The sequence below is a fragment of the Euprymna scolopes genome, chromosome 2 (genome assembly GCF_053919585.1).
Source record: "Euprymna scolopes isolate OS-2025 chromosome 2, ASM5391958v1, whole genome shotgun sequence".
Classification (NCBI taxonomy): Eukaryota; Metazoa; Mollusca; class Cephalopoda; order Sepiida; family Sepiolidae; genus Euprymna; species Euprymna scolopes.
This window is the reverse complement of record NC_136483.1, coordinates 81,741,467-81,764,911: the sequence shown is the minus strand read 5'-3', so window position 1 is coordinate 81,764,911 and position 23,445 is coordinate 81,741,467.

Genomic DNA, 23,445 nt, shown 5'->3' with positions numbered 1-23,445 from the left:
ACAGGGCCACATAAATCCGGTTATATATATATATATATATATATATATATATATATATATATATATATATATATATATATATTAGTGATGGGACGATTCCAATATTTTTCCCGATTCTGTACTTCATTACTGATTCCGATGCAATTACCGATTCCGCTTCCAATTCTTTATAAATCTCAAAATATTTAATTCTAAAATTGTTATTTTGTACCGATTACCGTAAAAACACATCTAAAATGTGCCTATATTTTCTCAAAGGTAAAAACACATTTTTGAGGGAGTGATCTAGAGATTTTAGTCATACTGGAAGTTTAAATCATGAATATTTATTATTTTAGTATCACTAAAAGCAGTGGAAGATGTTTATTAAACCAAAATAAAATTAATATAAAGATAATTTAAGGAATCGGTTTTGACATCGGAAAATAGGCTCAAATTTTTTTCGATTCCGATACCCCCCAAAACTCCGATTTTTCCGATTCCCGATTCCGATTACTCGTCCGAACCCTACTCTATATATATATATATATATATATATATATATATATATATATATATATATATATATATATATGTGTGTGTGTGTGTGTGTGTGTGTGTGTGTGTGTGTGTGTGTGTGTGTGTAAAGGTTATGAGTGTTTTTGAAGCATGAAAAACGATGTTACTTTTTGTAATTAATATATTTATTGTTATTCGTTATATTTCAAGCGGACCTCCTCTCTTGGTCACAAAAAAGTATCGAAATGAAAAAGAAAAAGAAAACCATATCATTTTCATTTAGATACTTTTTTGTGTCCAAGAGCGGAGGTCTGCTTGAAAAAAAAAATAACAAATATTAAATACAAACAGTAACATCGTTTTTCATACTTCACAAAACCCTCATAACCTTTAAATCACTATCCTAGAAGCATACGTGGACTTTTAATACACACACACACACACACACACACACACACACACACACACACACACACATATATATATATATATATTTATATTTTGTATATTTAGGCAGCATTTTCTCATTTAGACAAATATTATTGAATAGCACGGAATTATTCTGTTTTATAATTTTCCTTTTTATCTTCTCAAATCTCCGAATAGTCCTTTTTGTGTTTTTCTCGCAATTGTATATGTTGGATCCATAATCGCGAGCGCTTTCGACAGAAGTACTTCTATCATCCTCACGCATATTGTAGAAATTAATGTAGGGGTTGTTTTTTTAATTTACTTATATATATATATATATATATATATATATATATTTCCTAGTTATAATTTGTTACAAGTTAAGTAGGCGAATTTGTTTTTTCGTCCACTTAACTTATAACAAATTACCACGTGACTAGGAAAAAATATAAATTCCAAAAACAATGCCTACATTTATTTCTACAATATGCCTGAGGATGATAGATGTACTTCTGTCGAAAGCGCTCGCGATTATGAATCCAACATATACAATTTCGAGAAAAACACAAAAAGGACTATTCGGAAATTGGAGAAGATAAAAAGGAAAATTGTAAAACAGAATAATTTCGTGCTATTCAACAATATTTGTCTAATATATATATATATATATATATATATATATATATATATATATATATATATATGTTTGTGTGTATCAGTCAATTGTTATAATCTCTGTCCATTAGTTTGTTCATATAATAATGTGACAAATTGGTTAGTAGTATTAAACTAAAAGCTGAATGCAACTATAAATTGCAAAAGTAGAAAGTTAATAATTTGTTATTGGCTGAGGTTAACTTTTTGTTTGATACTAGTGTATATATTGATTGGCATTTTTTAAAAATTATATGCTAAATCTGGTTTTAATTGGAATTAGTTGCGAATTAAACATTTATTAGAGAAATATGCAATGTATAATCCGACTTGACACTAGAGTTAAGCGTGTGTGATGCAGCCTGAATCAACTCAGTGTCAAAAAAAAATAGATCAATTCCTATTTCAGTATTTCCGTGAAAAAAAAAATCGTCGTGCTGGTCATATAACATTACCGCATTTTAACTCAGTAATTACAGAAAGGATTGAGACCGCTACACAAGAAGAATCTCTATTACGTTTCAAACCAGACTTTGTGTCGTCTTAAACAATGGTGAACTTCACTAAGGCAGACACAAGCCAAAAAGTCGTTTTAAGCATATCGCCAAATGAAATCAGTGAAACGTGCATGGAATATAGAGGAGCAGTTGGTTTTGTATGAGTGTGTCTATTTGTTAAGCGAATGGCATAATTTTGGAAAAAGTGACAAGCCAAAAAATTAAAGACAAAAGCATAAGCGACAATTTCTAAACAAGTTTATATATGTATTAGTTTACCTATGTAATAATTTACGTAGTTTACTTATATGTACAAATAGCTAGACTATATATATATATATATATATATATATATATATATATATATATATATATATATATATAAACGGGGGGAGAGAGAGAGAGAGAGAGAGAGAGAAATTTAATGCCGTATTCCGGAGTTCTGAAATATATAGTCGCCCCTCGGGATACGGCATTAAACATAAGTAACAAAATACAGTACAGTACACATGTATACAATACAAATAACATTATAAATAACACCGTAAGCCGAGTCAAATACCGTAACCAGAGGCCGTAAGAAAACATCGTATTCCACACCGTAACCTGTAAAAATCGTATCCTAGGACCACCGTATCCCAGGGTTCTATCGTATAACTGAGGGGCACAAATATACTGTTATTATTATGTACAATCTGTATCTGTTCTTCTCCAATTTAAAGTTGCCTAATGTAGTATAACTAGCAGTAGTACCAGCAAGCATATATATCTATCTCTCTCTCTCTCTCTGTATATATATATATATATATATATATATATATATATATATATATATATATATATATATATATATATATATATATATATACTTGGCTCCGTTATCTCACTATCGATTCAAACAGCGATTAAAAATGCGACATAATAAGATCATAGCTTTGTTGGGAATACGAAACAAAATATTTATTCATATTGATAAATTGCTAATTCGTAACATATTTATTAATCTATCTTAATGCAAACGTAGAAAGAATAAGAAAAAAGAAATCACGTTGCCTTTTCAATTACAGTTGGAGAAATTAATCGCAACTTACATAAAATCAAATCAGTTCCAATGAAAAAACAAAAAAGAATTAATACAAATATTCAATATAAGTCTTGAGAATAAAACAATACTGCAAAACTGGAACGTTTGTTATATTAAAAATCAGATTTATAAATGAATTTAAAAAAAATAACAAATGATAGTTAATTCATAACATGTCATGTTTAAAAACGAATATGTAAAATAAGTTAACCTTGTGATTGATATAAAATATGCATAAGCATAATTTAAAATGATGGCGCAGATATTGGGGAAAAGTTCATTAACTTAAAAGGATGTGTTTTAGCGTGACCTTTGACGCGATGAATGTGCACAACTTCAGCATTATACGTAGACATAGGTGCAGACACACACACGTCTCTCTCTCTCTCTCTCTCTCTCTCTCTCTCTCTCTCTCTCTCTCTGTATATATATATATATATATATATATACACACACACACAATAAATAAAGATGACAATAGAAAGAGAGAGGAGGAATAAAGTAAAGAAAAAACACAATAAGAAAAAAGCGAAACCTGTTCAGGAGTATTTCTGTCTCTTAAAACGTTCCCTAATTCTCAGCAGTGTAATTTTCCCCAGAATAAATTTTTTCATACATCTCTATTTCGCTTTGTCTTTTATCAGTTATTTTATCATCGGGCTTCCATGTTGTTTTCTCTCCTTTCGTTACTAACATGTAAAACCGAGCGGCCCCTCATGATGTAAAGACTCATCAAAGAGTTCAAAGAATAGCAATAATCACTGAATACGCGAATATCTTGCATTGCGGACAACATGAATAATGAACTCGGGACAATAAGTAAAGTAGCTCTCGAACAAGGAGGACGGTAGGATTCATTGTGATTTTATTGCAGGGTGTGGATTAGGGATCAAGATGGTCAATCTCAGTAGCTATTTATTTCACTTTGATTTATGAACGTCTTTAAGGAATTCGTAGTAACGAATCGCGTAAAACGCAAGTAGTCCGTCTAATTATTACACGTCAATCAGCACAAGAAAATAATGAATTTATCTCTCTCTCTCTCTCTCTCTCTCTCTCTCTCTGTTTTCCCCCTTTTTACCCCTCTCTCTCTCTTAACACACACACACACACACACACAGGCACGCACACACACACACACACACACACACACACACACACACACACATATATATATATATATATATATATATATATATATATATATATATATATATATATACTTCATCCAGAATAGGTTTCGAAATAAAGACGAAACGTTGATGGACACATAACTCGGTTTGTTCCTTTTTATTTCTCCGTTTTGTCCGAATACTATTTCCATTATTATTTTTATTTATTCAATTTTCACCCCAAACAAGGCACAGTGCCACTTTGAAGCAGGGGGCTACTATCAGGGACTTAATTAGTGGGGTCATTATGAAGGGAGATGAGTAGAAAGATGTTTAACATTACACTTTAACTTCTGCATATCAGTGCAGTTAGGAAAGCAGAATCCTGGAAGGGAGTTCCAAAGACCCGCAGTTCTGGGGAAGAAACTATCGGAGTAAATGGCTTTCTTGCACCTAGGGATCTCTACTGTAAAGGGATGAGACCTAATAGCTTGTCGGGTTTGTCGGGGATAGTTACGTCGGGGAGGTACAAGTGTTTGCAGTTCGTCAGAGCATTCACCATTAAAGTATTTGTAGAACAGGGAGAGGGATGCAACATCTCATCGATGGGACAGAGGCTGAAGCCTAGATGACAGTTCAGATGTGTGTGTATGTGTGTGTAAACAATTAAACATGATCAACAAAAATCTCTCTAGACCTTTTTCAGTTATCATCTCATCAGAAAAAAAATGATAGCATACAACGAAGAATAATATTATTTGCAAAAATAAAGAGAAATGGGGAATTTCCCTAAATTATTTAAGGTGCCAAAAGACGATAAAAATAAGCACTTTAACTCGATAGACGTGTATAAGACGATTTAAATGGCACCACGTGGGCAAGTAAAACTGTAGGGATGGGCATCAAAATTCCTCAAAGAGATTAAGTACTTTTATCCATTCCTTTCGCCGGCACAAATAAGGTTTTTGCAAGTATAGTTTGCCTTACATCCACAACAGTAATACTATTTATCAATTTAAGTGCCAAGGTGATGCTGGTTATGTGGGAGGGACTTCTTTGTATTTGCAGACTCATATTACTAGCATGTTCAATCCAAGATTTGACAGGTAAAGGTATTATCTGTGCGTCTCCTTTCCTTTGAAACTTTGGGCTCTGCTATTGACCAGCATTTGGTTGCGAATAATTGTTATGCCAATAAGTATAAAATAGAGTAGTTAATGCCCCTACAAAAAGCGCATTCCAAAAATCATTTTAAAATTTTGGACTCTTGCTCTATCGCGACTCTGAACTCTTCTTTGTGTAGGCCGAAGGAATTGATAAAAGCATTAAACTTCATTAGAGAACGTTGACCCTCTCATTTCTGTTAATTTTTTTACGCAGTAGCATTTTTATCATCTTATATACGTCTATCGAATTAAATTGTTTAATTGTCTTTTGGAACTTTAGATTAAGAAGCACCTCATTGCTCTCTATTTTTGCAAATAATATTATTTTATTGTATTTTATCGCTTTTGACTTAAACATACTTTTGACTCTAAACATACACACACACGCACACACACACACACATATATATATATAAATAAATATATATATATATATATATATATATATACAGTTAGTTCTGATAATATATATGCTATTAAACTTTCCGAATTTCTATCTTTGTAAAGATTCGTAAAATTTATATATATATATATATATATATATATATATATATATATTCAGTAATGTGATTAATAATTTAAAATTCAAATTAGAATGAAATTAAAAATCAGTTTCACAAGAAGGAACAACAACAAAATCAATAATTAATAAATTTGTAATTTTAATATTGCATTAAAATACACTCTGCTCTTTAGACTATTGTTCGAATCTCCTTTAAATTATATATATATGTATATATATATATATATATATATATATATATATATATATATATAAGTTTGTTTTTAGAATATATATACCATTAAGGCACAAAGAAATTTTCCAGTTTAATCTTTGTAATGATTTGTAAAGAATCTTCACTAAAATGAAATTTTAAAACAAATAATACAATTTCAATTTCAAAACGTTCGATTTGAATGTTAGTATTTTTCTAAAAGCCATATAAACTTTCATTAGTGTCAGGCACCTGATTTATTGAGTGATGCTTTATATAGTACTATATGCAAATGCTTTAATTATCAGAGAATATCTTTTAATTATGACAGTTCTGGATTTATTCTCATAAAAATATGTAAATGCACACAACAATTGTATTCAACAAGATAAATGTATTAATGATACTGCAATAATAATGAATCTATTCATAGCAATCGATTAGATGCATGCAGACTATAATGCAATCAACAACTGAAGTCAAGATGTTCCAGATGTGTGTATCACAAAGTGTTTCTCTTGAGCCAGGTTTTGCTGAATATAAAAAGTTGATGCATTAAGTCTAACATGACCCAAGAGAAAAACTTTCTCGTTTTTTCTGTTCTAGCAGATGACGCTACATCCGCATCTGGCAAGCACATGAAATCGTCTTTGCAACCAACAAATACAACATTACTTGTCGATTTCATTATTAGAGAGTAGTGTTTCATTAAATATATTTGGGGGGTTCGATGGAACTGATCATTTATTCCTTAAAATAGTTAGTTTTTCCTAGTTTCGACATTATACAATTATATAAAAAGGTGTATGCGTCAGTTTGTTTCTCATACATTCCGAAGCGGCTGAGCCTATCAACATGTTCTATCAACTCGCACACACGCATGATGCTATGATGGTATTTATCTCTTTCAACACTTTACACGCAACATAATTGTTCCTCTTGTATCTTTTAATTTTTGTGATTTTCATGTTTTTGTTTAATTAAATAAAATAAAGCATAAGTGCTGTCAGATGTGTCGGTAAAAAACAAATGATGTATCCTATGTCTAAGGACACTACATATACTTCATTTTAAGAGAATCTCATGCGTTCTGATTATTTCTCTTTCGATATTTTGGAAGCCACACTATGTTTAAAAGGTTCGATAACTTTGATAAATGGTCGGTTGTATCGGAACCCCAATATATTTACTGAAACACTACTGTGTAACAATGAAATCGAAAAGTTATGTTGTATTTATTGATTGAAAAGACGATATAATGTGTTTGCCTGATGCTAAATTTTGTTAATCTCACTTCGAAACTGGTTTATACTATTGTCTAATACGAAAGGTCGGATTTGGAAATAATTATTATAATCTATTTGAATTTCTATTTATTTATTTCAATGTTAGTTCTATTATTAACAGAGAGTTGCCCGGGTAGAGAATATTGGCACAGGGACGAAGCGATGTTAAGAATGGTTTCCACATGGTTAAAATAAAAAAAAATATATAGAGAGGTGTGTAATTAGTTTTCCACGCTAACCGTTAGGCCAAAGAGGATAGTGAATTCAATGACTTAGTAATTAACTTTTGCCTGGCAAAAGGACAAAATTTTTAAAAAAACTAAAAAGATAGAGAGAGAGGTGGGATAGAACTCGAAAACGTAGGGTAATTAGTCTTCCTCGCTAATTATTAGGCCAAAAAGGATAGTAAATTCAATGAGCTGGTAATTACCAATAATCATAGGAGTCGCTACGCATGCGCAGAAATGAACGCTGCTTTTAAACCTGGCCGGGGACCAGATAAGCTTCCCACTTTCTATCGTGATATTTATTTGCTACTCCCCGTAAGCAAATCATAGAAAAGGTCGTCTTTAATGTGGGGGGGACTACTTTGGCAGTATCCAAAAATAAATAGTAATTATCTCAATATGAAGGGTTTCCACTACATTGACTGAGGATCAAGTAACTTAAGTGCAACATCAGCCGGGCTCGAAGGCCAAGCTTCCCGCTTTATGTTATTAGCGTTTATTATATGAAAAATAGAAACACTCGAGACGACAGCACGGTAGGATCTTTTTTTAACTCGATCAAAAAACGAAGAGAAAGAAACGGTGTCTGTTTGCGAATCTCATGATCTGGGCTGTATAGGAAAATTTCTCGCGGAATGTAACCGACAGCGAAACCCCGATCTGAAAACCCTTTGGTGGACATGCACAAACACTCACGCCAATTTTGACTTTTGTATATATAGATAACCTTTTATGTGAGACGAATTCTCTAATTCGAACACTAAGCATTTTATTCTCTACGATAGACGTTTCAAAAGTAATTACTCCTACAGAGTGGCTTGCAAATTCCATTGCTATAATGACTGGGTTTGTGCATTCATGACCTGACAATTTTATTTTTCTTCTGCTGCAGATATTGACGGAAACAGAGATGGGCCACTGAGCTTCTTCATGTTGAATGAATTGACATTTACCGAATGAACGTTTACGAAGGCGATGCGGTGTATGTCAGCATAATTAGGAGAGAGTTTCGTCGATTTCACAGTGGATAAAAACATGTGAGTAACAAAGAACGCTCTAGAATTTTTCGACTTAATAATCAAAAGAATGAGAAGTGCAATGCAGAATAGTGATAACTTTTTAAAAAATAAATTTTGGAACGCAAAAGCTCGCTTGTTTTAATGGTACCACTCTCGTCTTCATAGCTCTTGGATGTTTCAGATTTTATTACGATTAGGGAGGGCAATAGAAATAATTGTTTCACCCTAAAAAGTGTATCTTAATTCTGAATTACAACATATGGGTTGGTGTACTGGGCCATCTAAAATATACTTTTCTTTCAATTTTACATATGGTTATTTGAAAAAAGAACACGGAATCTGTATCAAACATTTGGTTACCGATTATTCTTTCGTGTTAAACTTTCTTTTTATTATATTGTTATGCTTGACAGTAGATGATAAAACAACAGTCGAGGCGAGTACTGTAATAAAATGTAATGTTATTTAAAATCTGAAGAGAAAAGAAAAAAAGGAAAGGGGGCAAATTTTCATAAAAAAATATATGTTAAACACATTTTTGCACTTCTATTGACTTATTAAGAACGCCGGACAACACCGGGTACTTCTGCCAGTAATTTATTGAAGAACGAGGAATACATTTAAACCGATATAAAAAAGAAGTTGGTGCAATTGGCAGCGATTTTGGCTATTATCCCCTGCTGAGATAACGACTAAATTCAAAGACGTAATGCATCAATGAATAATATTGGATATAAAAAACTCATTTAACTCCCAGCGTGTATAATCTGAATTTAATCATCATATTACCAATGGCCTGTGCAATACCATGACGCATTACTTTCGCAGCTTTTTGCTTTAAACAACTGAAAAGAGTACGTCATGACGAAGTTTAGAATAGTACATTTTAAAAGTGCATATATAATATACCAACCATGTTTTATAACCCAACCTAGTCCAGCGTTTCTTAATGCAGTAATTAGTATTGCTTTCTTTGGATCTTTTCAGAACAGGCACTCGCACGAGAATGTTATCTTCATTGGTAAACTCCATTACCGATTGAGGTAGATAGCTTCATGGCATGTCAATACTTGTTAAGAAACTACATCCGCAGGTCACATATAGGTTTCGCTTATAGATTGTTTGTAGATTAATTTGTTTATAGATGCTTAAATATTCCTGTAACTATTTAACCTGGAAAAAGTTGTTTTCTTGTTTATATTCTAAACTAACTGGACCCGGTGAAAAGATGGCACAAAGCCAGAACAAATTCATTAAAAGAACTTCGCTATCTAAAAACAAATGAAACAATAATTATCGTATACTGAGGTAATTTTGTTTTGCCGTCTTAAGTGGAATTTGCGATAACACTAAAAGAAAGCAATGTCAAAAAATTGATTAATTTATGTATTAGAAAATGCACATCCTCCTTCTATAGTGGAAACAAAAAAAGAAATGTTTACTGAGAAATATTTTAAACAATCGCGAAATAATAAAGAGAAATGTAAACAAGCACGTTAGTTAACTTTTTAGAAAAAGTGTGCATATGTGCATGATCTCTCCTAATCATGGAAATTAATAAATAAAGTATCTTTACGAAGACATATTTCAATCAGACCTGAAACCATTAGTACGAGTGGTTTTTAATATTACTACTTATTAAGATCAATTTTTCGTGTTTGCTCATAAATTAAATTGGTATATATTATGATTATTAAAACCGGACATACGTACGTTCATTTTCTTATATATATATATATATATATATATATATATATATATATATATATATATATATATATATATATATATATATATATATATATTACTGCTGGTTTCCTATAAATTTAGACAAGCAATGACCATACAACTGTTTGTTTTAGATTTCATGTTGGGATTTTTCTCGGTGGTCGTCTCTGAGTATGACGTGGCTTAATCTCTAGTTTTACCGATGTAATTTGGTACTCAACAGAATATGGCGGGTTTGCTTTTCATACGAAATCTATTCGATTCAGACGCTCAACAATAAATGGATATCAAAACGCATTGAGTCTAAGAATATGATAATTTTTCTTCTGCTTATCTATGGCTAAGTATGTTGTGTAACTATGTATATAAATAAATAAAGCAAACGTCAGAAAGTCGGAATGCTTACTTTTACAGCATATTAATCTATGTAGCATTTAATGCAAAATCTAATAATTTCCCGTGAAATGTTTAGTTTTCTTTCATTTCGACATATCTATACTATTATATGAAAGTGACTATGTGTGCCTATGAGTTCCTTTTTCATAGATTCTGAAACAGCTGAAACTATTTTTTGCAAATTTCGCACAAAGGTGATTTATATGCCTGACAATCTTCTTAAATATCTTTTCTACATCCGATAAGTATCGAAATCGAAAAAAAATAGCCTTTTTTCTTATAGATAAAAAGAAGTATTTTTACAAGGGTATATTTTACGTTATACCAGCCAATAGAGATAATAAACTCCCAGCAAATGATTTCTTCTTAAAAAATAAAGAATTAATGTCATCCGTAGATACAAGGCAATGGTAGATCATTTTACTACCGACTGAATGATCCTCTGTTCAAGCCCGGGGTTACCTCACCATTTTATTTTAGTTTTTCTTCGTAATGAGTTAAATTTACGGGAAAAGAAGGGGTGTCATTTAAAATCGCTGCAAACCATTTTTTCGTTTTCATATTTTAAAACTAAATATTAATTAAAAGTGACTTTACCATGGAATATATCGTCAAGTCCAAATATCAGCTGATGTGATATTATAAGGAAACATGGACGGAATTTGATGAACGACATTATCATTATTATTTTTTGGGGCGAATTAGTCCACTGGAGTAATTATTCTTCGTAATATATTATATGCAATATAGAAGTGATTTTATAAGACTACATACGCACTCTGCACGAATTAAAACATTATGTTTTAGCGTTGTACGACCAGGCAACGCGAGCAACAACGGGCGTCAAGTTAGTTAACCTATACAAGACATTTAATGCCGAATTAGTTGATTTATAACATTACTTTTCTCATATAAACCATGCGATAATATATGTAGTATGTTTTTATTCATGAATTGTATAATCCAATAATTAGACGGAATATTAACAAAAACAAGTATGTACTATTTATTCGAATTACTATTTCCACGTTGGGTGAATATTTTCGCAATATTTCGACCGACGGGTATATCTTTATAGCGATAGCTTTTTAAGTATGACATATAGATCCACAAGTACGAAAAAGAATGTAGAATGGAAGAAGGGGCATATGCTGAAACGCTACTAAAGTACAAACAAAGATAAGCATAGTAGTTTGAATGCGCTTGATGCGAGAAATAGAAGAAAACATATGCATTTATAGATGCAATATAATTCATTTACAAAAGAGAAAGAAGAAAAAGAAGTAGAAAAGACAGAGGAAAGAAACCCATAATAAATTCTTTAATGGCTTAATCGAAATCATTTATAATGAGTCGGAAGTGAGATTGTTTGGATGAAATAAGAGACTGAACAGAAAATCTGCTTTCTTAGCATCGTATCTCGCAAATAATTGACAGTTTACAATATTACATATAATTTACATCAGCGGTACATATTTTATTTATAAACAATAATAAATACTAACAATGTAGGTAAAATGTGTAATGGCTGGCAGGTACAAGTAGTTTCAAATATGGCTATAAAATCAAATTTAAATATAACCTGAAAAACAAATAGAACTTTCGTTCCAAGTTGATATATAAGGTATAACGCGCAACAGGTGAATACACATATATCACGCTTTTCAGTGTGGATAGATGTAGTGACCACCTATGATGGTTGATATTGCCTTAGAATGAGGGCTGAATTTTTTTAATATGTGGTCAGCAGGCAGATTAATGGTCACAATGGTTTGATTAGTAATGCAAGATACATGAAAGAAAAAAAAAATTAATATTGTTTTGTGAAGGGCAGAGTTACATGGTATCGAATAGTAATGTTTTGTCTGCGGTTGAACCTGGAGGTCAAGATTGTCGGATTTCGCCGTGTAAAGAACTAATTAATATGCACAAGTGATTTAGACCATTAGCCAATCAAAGTAAATCAGAGTATGTCGTAATGCAGAGGGATTGGTTCGGTGTGAAACCCAGATTCACCCAACCATACCCGCTACCTACCTTTAAAAGGAGGAACAGAAGCGATTTTCGCAAGTTTAAAAACAAGAATAACCACACACCACCGCGCCACGCCTCCGATCATTGACCGTTCGACGAAAATAAAAGAGGAAATCGGTAGTCAAAACAGTTTTACTCATTGTTTAAGCATATTGCTGGAGAAGATGAAAGACATTGCATATATAGTTTTCTTTTTCTTCTGTTTATAATGGTAAAAATAACATTTTTCTGTTATAAGAATCATTTAATAATTAATCCATACAAAGAAAAACTCGAGCTTGAGTCTGGAGTCAGTTATTCGTCGCTTTCAGAACTTCTGATTAACTTGCAGACGAATGATATCAAAAAGTAATCTCTTGAGCGAGCAGCAAGCAAAAGAAGAGGGTGGTAAACCTAGCACCACAAATCCGGCCCGCAGCGCGTGTTTTACCTGGAGACTTTGAGTTGAGTAATTTGGACTTTTTGAGTTTTTTTCTTTTATATTTTTCTATATTTTTTCTTTACGTTCGAGTCGTTGTGTAGACAAGAAATACAGAAATCTCACACCAACCTCGCCACCGTAGAAATGACCGAGACCACGCTATTGGGCTTCCGTGGTCGATGGAATCGGAACCACCTTGAACTACATATATGTACCGGTGAACACTACGGTTTTCATCGTGTGGTAAATCGCCATATCACTTTATACTTTAATCAAACCTAAGCATTTTGTTTATACGTTACTACGATAAGCCAGATACTATTAATGAGTATATGGTTTTTGTTTAGATTTGTTCTACCCGCTTCCGAGAAAACTGTGTTTCAATTATAAAATATAATGCGGTGGAAGGCCTTTTCCCCCTATAGACATTCTAGAACAGTTAGCAAATGCAAATTTTTATAAAATTCACAATGTAATGATTGAGAAGACCATAAAAGTTCAATAAGTTTTATAAAAATATTTATTTATTAAAATTAGATTCAAATTTTCGAATCGTAAAAGATTCTTATTCGAGGAAATCCAGAGTAATTTGTTTTCCTTTGTGCCATGCTGGCGATAATGCCTGGCATGTTATGAAGTCGAGGTTTAGGTTTTAAATGTATTTAAATACAGTGCGAAGCGTCAATCGTACACATGTGTCAACATACTAGGAAATACACTGTTTAAAAATCCCTCTTGATGTTCAAAATTTTTAATTCAAAATTTAACAGTCTGAAAGATCAGACAAGTGCAAGTTTCTTATAAACATATTGATTTATTATGATTATATACAAAATTTTTGAATCGTACAAGATTTGATTTTAAGAATAAATACCAATGATAAAAAATGAATTCTGAATGTCAACAGTTCTGCTAACGTTGTGGGTTTCCTAGTATTTTTCTATAATTATTAATAAGTAATAAGGCCCTTAAAATACTATAATGTCGCACAATTATATTATCCATTAATCATTTAGAATGAGGTGAATTACTTATCATATACTGATTAACAAGTGGATGGCACTGGATCAAAATGGTATTGAAAACACTAATTGAACACGAAAACCTGTTGGAACGGTATGTCTATTCAATTTGCGCGTTTTTCAATGTAAATTACCATTTTTTTTTTACTTTGTGTGCAACACATCCATTAATCGACTGATATTAAAACACTGTTATATAGATACTTGGATATTATCCAGTATATCAACCGATCTCTAACTTTCCGTCGACATACACATAAGATGTTGAAGCCAACATTGTCAGCCGATTAAATCAAAACGCCGTGCCCCCTCTTCAATATGTTATGGATTTCAAATCGAAATCTTTATTTGAAATTGTTTACGTTCCGTCAGCCATGATTGAATAGAAGTCTTAATTAATAACTATTATTATATCATTAGCATCCTCTGAAAGTTTAATATCCAGACGACTGTAATTTAGAATTGATTCTCACTTAACACTATATTTACTGCGCCATGTGTTCATGTAGATCTAGTCTAAATAATGGGAAACTTTAATTGATTGATCCTTAAGAGGTTAAACCCAAAGTGAGGCAAGGGCTTGAAAAGGCAACAAATGTCAGTTCTTTCTGGTTTATAAAAATGCGTGGGCAATCCGCCAGCATTCGCAGAGGCTGCAAAACCTGGGTGGGGGGATCTCCTAGGATTTACAGAACAACAGTTCTATAGCAGCAGAACCACTATCGAAGTGATCATACTTCTAAAAGACTCAAACTATTTTTGTTTGAGATATGTAATGTTACTATCTATAATCATACTTTATTTGGAGGTGGGTTACATAAGCCGAAAAGTTGTTGAAATAACAATCAAAATTAAAAGGTGTTCGTATAATTTAAATAATACTACTAACAATTCTCATTTAATAAATTCCGGAGCAAAATATCTTGGTTTTCAAGCTGACCCATTTTTACACATTTTATTCAAATTCATGATTCGCCTTGAATGTGACATATTTATATTTCCTGGACTATAATAAAACAATTTGAATGGTATTCCATGGATGAAAGGGTGTATGAACTAGTGAAAAACAAATGAGCGAATGGAAACCAATAACTGCTGTTAAAAACTAAAACTTTAAAATATTTTGCCTGTGTATAAGAATCAGTTGTACAATAGACATTTTGCAACAGGAATTAAATTCATGCGCTCATGGCGTTTGATTGTTAAAAACAGCCAGCATTTATCCCTTACTACACATACTGAATCACAATACCCATAATATTCAATGAAGCGAACACGAATGATATTTTATTTGTTCATTAATTCTTCTGTAAGGAAACATACTTAAAACATATTTTAGGCGCTTTCGTCTAAGAACAAAGTTGAATATATATAGTAAGTTGGCATTTGAACTAAGAACAACTTGTAGAATCTGTTCGTATATTAGTCTGTTCGGTCCCCAATCAGTAAAGGAGAAGCCATTGTAGACTGAGGTATTTTTATTATTGTTCATACCCAAAGTACCTTTTGCACAGTTAAAACAAACCATCTGTTGTACTGTGTCCTCTAGCAGAGCCAAGTAAATAGAAACACACTTAAGAGAGTAAATGCAGTAAGCGTCCAATCGTAATTGATTATCCAATCAAACATTATCTCTAGCACAAGGACAAATTCAGACATGGTTGGTTTTATGTAAGGAATATCGAACACCTAAAAAACCTACTATATACGCGACAAAAATACCAATTGTCCGAATCAAAAAGGATCTATCCTTTTCTGACCGAAAACAAAAAAGATGCTACATTTGGATTCTAGCCTAGAGAAATGGTGTCATTTATACGGAAGTCATTTTATGCATTTAATAAATATCTACACTTAACTGCACAAACATAATACTGCTAGTTAATACGCAACAGAAATTGCAGCAATATTTGCTGTTGTCCATGCCGACGTCAGTAAAATAAATACGTTTTAGAAGACTCTACATGCATAATATTTAGAGTAACAGGTAATAAGCAAACCTACAGTTGCTAGGTGGCTAGGAGCAGGATGCTAATCACAGAAATACTAGATCCAGTGTGAGACGAAGACGAGCAGTTATGTTTAAGTTGAGTCCATTTAATCAGCGCGTTTAAGAATTTAAAAGGGTTCTTTCAATTTAAAGCGTAACTGACTGACCAACCGATGCATCAATCCTACCACAGGCACTTTTGGACTCACCTTAAGAAACTGTTTAAAATAACTGTTGTAGCAATGCGAATTATGATATTCACAATGTGATTTGCGTGTTGAGTTATTTTGTTTTTTACATCGAGAAACGAAAAAAATATTTGCTGAATGGGAAGGTACCTATGATGGTGTTAAACGGGATGGATAAGGGAAATAAATAAAATGAAACGAGATAGAAAAAAGGGATAGGTTCGTAAATGTGATGTGCATCTTTGTAATTGATGCTGATGCGTTGGGATGGTGGATGATGACAATGGCGGCAACGGTGCCGGAAGCTGATGAGTTCGATGATCGCACGACTGTCTTTTGTTCGTCTGGCACGAGTGGATATGGGACGATTTGACAATGGCGGAGAGAAGAAGTATTTGCAAAAACTATAAAAGGGTAGGCGTAATATAAAATGAAATGGAGAGAGAGAGGGGGGAAGGAAAATAGTAAACAAGGGGTGAATCCAATACATCATAGCGTGAGTTTATTGCGATAAAAATTATATATAGGCAATAATTTCTTTTTTTTTTTTTTTTTTAAATATTATTATATGAGGAATCTTTTCGATGTAAAATCTATTTAGACATGCACATTTTTGTATATAGAAATACATACTTTAAATATGTGAACATTAGTTAAAGTTACCCAATATGACCCAAATGGACGGACATTTTGGATAACTAGCTATTCTTTACCTAATGTGTAAAGCCTGTATCTCTCAATACAAACGTTTGTTTCACAATAGATTTTATCTCGAAAAGATTCCCCATATAATATTATTTAACTAAAACAAAATCAAGTTTTTTTAATGCCTAGATAGAATATTTTTTCTCGCAATAAACTCACGCCGTGATTTATTGACCATTGCCAAGAAGAGAATACCTTTTGAAATTTTTAGATGAGGATTTATAATTTGTATTACTTGCATAATGCAAGCTACTATTATCTTCTTGGCAGTTACCTTCACAGCGTTTAAACTAATGTAACCTTCGACCTTCTACAGGTGTACCTTGATGAACTCAGAAATATACATTTTATCAAGGATCTGTGGCGTAAAAATAAAGTAATAGGCATAATCTAATTCTAAGCGACACTCTTCTAGAGGTTGAAGTCTCAAACCTCATTTAGAATACAATTGTGAATTTCTGTAAGATTTCTATCCGGTCATGGCTGATGGAATGAGAGCACGCTGTGGATTTCTGTTTGAAATTATGTGCAGATTCCCAAGTTCGATAGAAAGGGTTCCGAGTTCGACAAGATACGCCGAAACAAAGTAGGATGGTTACATCGGTCGAAACATTGTGACAATATCACTCAACATGAAAACAGCAGTTCGAATAATCCAAAATATGTGAGAAAATAAATCCACCTATTCAATCTGTGCGTTCAGTGATATTTTGCATTTGTGAGACACCGCTTATCAAGACAAGAAAGCCAATTGAGGTTAAGAGTTAATGGATTGAGAAAACTAACTTGAGAATTCGAGACAATGCCTGAAACTGGATAAAATCTGGTTATTTAAAAAGATGACTCAACAAGTATTTGTTTACATTAGACTTAACACGAGCATGTTGTAGTCAGCTAGGAAACAGCTCCGCTATATTGTGTTCCGCAGGTGGGTGGTTATTAGAAATAATCTCTGGGAGTGTCGTTTATGTCCACGTTCACAAAGGAAGAAGGAAAGATATCAGAGACTGTTGGTATTAGTTATAAATGTTTTACAGAGGAAACCAGAGATTTGCATTCAGCCTTGAAAATCAATATACGACAGAGAATGCCTACCAATGTCTCTTCTGTAAGTATTACTTTAAGGAAAAATAGATGGCACCCACTAGATTTCGAAGACGATTTTGTAGTCTGTCAAAGCAGGAAAGCAACAGTATTCCATCATGGGACGTATCTGGCTCTTTTGCATGTTGATGATAGTGTAAGTGAGATAATGTAGAAGTATCCAATCATTTTTCTCGCGACAACATATTTTATGTAAGTCTTCAATTTAAAATTTATGTTATTCCAAAGATAATCGAGACAAATCTATAGACGGGTATAATATCTTTTACATAAATCCATAGATAAATCTAAACATAGTTAAGATTTTATTCCTTAGAAGCGCCGGTTGAGTTTGAATTAAATGAGATACGTATAATGTACGTTTGAAGCTTGGACTTTAACATAAATTTCTAACAGAATAAACGTCTGTTTATTTTGTATCAATGCGTTTGGTCTGGATTCAAACGTATCTAATATGTATCTTATTTAATTCAAACTCAACCTGTTACATGATAAGGGCTGTCCCCTGTTCATGTAAGTATAAAAATAGAGAGATTAGTTAAAATGGAAATAAGAGAAAGCAGAAATCGAACCCTGGACATAAGTTTTAAAGAACAATAGGTTTAAATGGAATGTCCAGTAAATTGTTAATTCGGATGAAATAAATAATAAATAAACTATTCAATTGTTAAAAGAATGTGGATAATAAAATATGAGTTAAATAAATTAGATATGTAGGTTAAATTCCTTTGTGGAAACAAACAAGGAAAATAGGTTATTGGGAAATCAATGTCGAAAACGTGCAAAGTCGCGCATGTTGAGACACGTGAATTTTGCTCACGTGGCCGGGATGCATGGAGTTCTCAATATAGCAGGTGGGAGTTAGTTGGTGGAGAGAGTCGGAGAGAGTCGGAGAGAGTCAGAGACAGTCAGTGAGAAAACTCAGAGACAGGCGGACGTCTGAAGCGAGACGTTACTTCAGAAACTAAAATGTGAAACTTTGAGTTCTTGATGAGGAAGTCGACCGGTCGTCAGAAAATAAATCCATCATGTGTTTGTGATAAAGCTCATCTTTGTGTTTGTGATTTCTACAAAAAGGTAAATTGTATCGTTATTATATGTTTGTGTTATAAAATGTCATTACATACACAGTTCTCTCTCTCTAAGATACAACATCATATGTAATAAGACAAGAACTCTCACTAAGACTCATATCATTACTAATAAGAACTCACGTAACATACGCGCACAAGTGGTATCGTCTAATAATAATAATAATAATAATTATATAACAACTCTCAATTTGGTGTTCGTGAACCTTTTGCATCAGCGATGCAGAAACCGAACCTGGGGTCGATACCACGAAAAAAAAAAGAAAAAAAGAAACACAACGTTTTAAAGGGGTCCAACATAATTTTAAAAAATAAATAAATAATACCACGGAAAAAGAAAAATTACACGATCACAGAATTCGAAAAAGAAAAAGAAACACAACGTTTTAAAGGGGTCGAACATAATTTAAAAAAATAAATAAATAATACCACGGAAAAAGAAAAAAATCACACGATCACAGAATTCGAAAAAGAAAAAGAAACACAACGTTTTAAAAGGGTCCAACATAATTAAAAAAAATAAATAAATAATACCACGGAAAAAGAAAAAAAATTACACGATCACAGAAATGCGAAGAAAAAAAAATGATGAAAAAAAAAAAATTTGAACATACACGCACACAGAGAACAAAAGATACAAGAAATATTAAAAAGAAAAAGAAGAAAAGGCCGATATGCCGTAAAAAGAAATTCGTAGTAATGGAAAAAAATAGTAAACAAGTCACCATGCGTAATTCATTGATAAATGAATTGGTCTGTTAAAAAACACACACACACACACATACACGCGAAGGCAGAGATTGTGTCACCCATTATTATTGTTTTGATATGAAATCGTTTGGACGAATTGTTGAATTTAATCTGTCAATCAAAACAGGAATTTCAAAGGTCGCATGTACTCTCTATGAAACAGCGTGTAAATTGTTTTGAAATGCATTTTGTGTTCATAGTGAACTTTTCGGCTTTTGCGTGTTCATTTATTTTGTTTTTGAAAAAAAAGGGACAATTGTTTTGGACAGACTGTTGAATTGTTGTTTCTTACAGATGATTTTTTTTTGTTGTTAAAAAAAAAAAAAGTTATAACTGTTGCAAAATGTTTAAATGTATTAATGTATTTTTTTTTTTGAAAATGTTTTTATGATGTTGAACAAATATTGTAAATTGTCTTATGTATGTAATGTTATGATTTTCACAGCAAGAATTCAAAGTTATCCGTAAATATACATTAGATTAAAATGATCTAGTAGAAAATAAGTTAAGACGTATGGTTGGCTTACAGATTCAGTTAGAATTTTAGAAGGGGGACAAGAATTAAAATTACGTAAACGGGCATTTGGAGAGTTTTTAGATGTGATACGCCGTAAGAAAGATGTTTTGTTTTAGCATTTGGTTTTGTTGTTTTTTTTTAGAGATCCTAAAATTTTTTCTCCAAGAAAAGTTACTTGGTAGGGATTGATAAGCACAAGAAGTGCCCCTATACGAAAAATTTGGGAACCTGGTTAATTAAGTGCTTAAAATAAGCTAGTTGCACGTAACGACTCCAAGCAAAGTGGTAAGTCTTGGCTTAGTTAATAAACAGGCGTTGGAAAGAATACGAAAATTCTTAAGGGGACCAGTAAACCGATGAGAGGTAGTCCCGAGGCAATCACATATAGCTTAATGAAGTAAGAGACAGGCAAAAATATGCCGTAGATTACGTAAGAAAGATATAACCTTGTATTTTTTTTTAGAGACGCATGAATGTGGGATATATCTGCTGGATCTTGGAGGCTCTGGTGAGAGGAAAGAAAAATCACAAAAAAAACGGGCAATTAGATAGAATTTAGGCGCAATTAAGTTGTTGGTCGCAGGAAACGTGTTAGTTAGTTAGGGGTGATATTTCTAAATCCTCGTCGAAGTTTCAAGAATCCAAGCAAGGAAATCCGAGTGAATCCGTATGAGAGAAAAAAAGGTATATCTTAAACTTCTGAAGCCAACCACAAAGATTTAAGTATATGAGCTTTGGTATGTCCCGTATGAGATAGTTATAGAATAAAAAACAAAGCCATACTTGATAAGACTAACCATGCGGAAAGAGAGATCAGAGCACTTTTGAGACGAAGGAAGTCGTCCATTTCGAGAAAGGTGAAAACCTCTAGTCTGCGGCATATGGGTGGCTGGAAAATAGCTGATGTGAATTATAGGAATACCCTACACCCAAAAAGTAAATGCCACAAAGATCAGAAAGGTTCTGATCTTATAAAAAAAAAAAATAATTGTGAAATCGGCCGTGAAGGGCTGACTAAAAGAGATTTTTTTTTTTGTGTTTTTTAGCCTGATCTTTCTAGCCGTGTGGTTGTGTAGATGTAAAAATAAAAAAAAATGTACTAAAGTTAAAAATGCATACATTTTTTTTGTGAAATATGGAAGGGAGGGATGTTACATGATAAGGGCTGTCCCCTGTTCATGTAAGTATAAAAATAGAGAGATTAGTTAAAATGGAAATAAGAGAAAGCAGAAATCGAACCCTGGACATAAGTTTTAAAGAACAATAGGTTTAAATGGAATGTCCAGTAAATTGTTAATTCGGATGAAATAAATAATAAATAAACTATTCAATTGTTAAAAGAATGTGGATAATAAAATATGAGTTAAATAAATTAGATATGTAGGTTAAATTCCTTTGTGGAAACAAACAAGGAAAATAGGTTATTGGGAAATCAATGTCGAAAACGTGCAAAGTCGCGCATGTTGAGACACGTGAATTTTGCTCACGTGGCCGGGATGCATGGAGTTCTCAATATAGCAGGTGGGAGTTAGTTGGTGGAGAGAGTCGGAGAGAGTCGGAGAGAGTCAGAGACAGTCAGTGAGAAAACTCAGAGACAGGCGGACGTCTGAAGCGAGACGTTACTTCAGAAACTAAAATGTGAAACTTTGAGTTCTTGATGAGGAAGTCGACCGGTCGTCAGAAAATAAATCCATCATGTGTTTGTGATAAAGCTCATCTTTGTGTTTGTGATTTCTACAAAAAGGTAAATTGTATCGTTATTATATGTTTGTGTTATAAAATGTCATTACATACACAGTTCTCTCTCTCTAAGATACAACATCATATGTAATAAGACAAGAACTCTCACTAAGACTCATATCATTACTAATAAGAACTCACGTAACATACGCGCACAAGTGGTATCGTCTAATAATAATAATAATAATAATTATATAACAACTCTCAATTTGGTGTTCGTGAACCTTTTGCATCAGCGATGCAGAAACCGAACCTGGGGTCGATACCACGAAAAAAAAAAGAAAAAAAGAAACACAACGTTTTAAAGGGGTCCAACATAATTTTAAAAAATAAATAAATAATACCACGGAAAAAGAAAAATTACACGATCACAGAATTCGAAAAAGAAAAAGAAACACAACGTTTTAAAGGGGTCGAACATAATTTAAAAAAATAAATAAATAATACCACGGAAAAAGAAAAAAATCACACGATCACAGAATTCGAAAAAGAAAAAGAAACACAACGTTTTAAAAGGGTCCAACATAATTAAAAAAAATAAATAAATAATACCACGGAAAAAGAAAAAAAATTACACGATCACAGAAATGCGAAGAAAAAAAAATGATGAAAAAAAAAAAATTTGAACATACACGCACACAGAGAACAAAAGATACAAGAAATATTAAAAAGAAAAAGAAGAAAAGGCCGATATGCCGTAAAAAGAAATTCGTAGTAATGGAAAAAAATAGTAAACAAGTCACCATGCGTAATTCATTGATAAATGAATTGGTCTGTTAAAAAACACACACACACACACATACACGCGAAGGCAGAGATTGTGTCACCCATTATTATTGTTTTGATATGAAATCGTTTGGACGAATTGTTGAATTTAATCTGTCAATCAAAACAGGAATTTCAAAGGTCGCATGTACTCTCTATGAAACAGCGTGTAAATTGTTTTGAAATGCATTTTGTGTTCATAGTGAACTTTTCGGCTTTTGCGTGTTCATTTATTTTGTTTTTGAAAAAAAAGGGACAATTGTTTTGGACAGACTGTTGAATTGTTGTTTCTTACAGATGATTTTTTTTTGTTGTTAAAAAAAA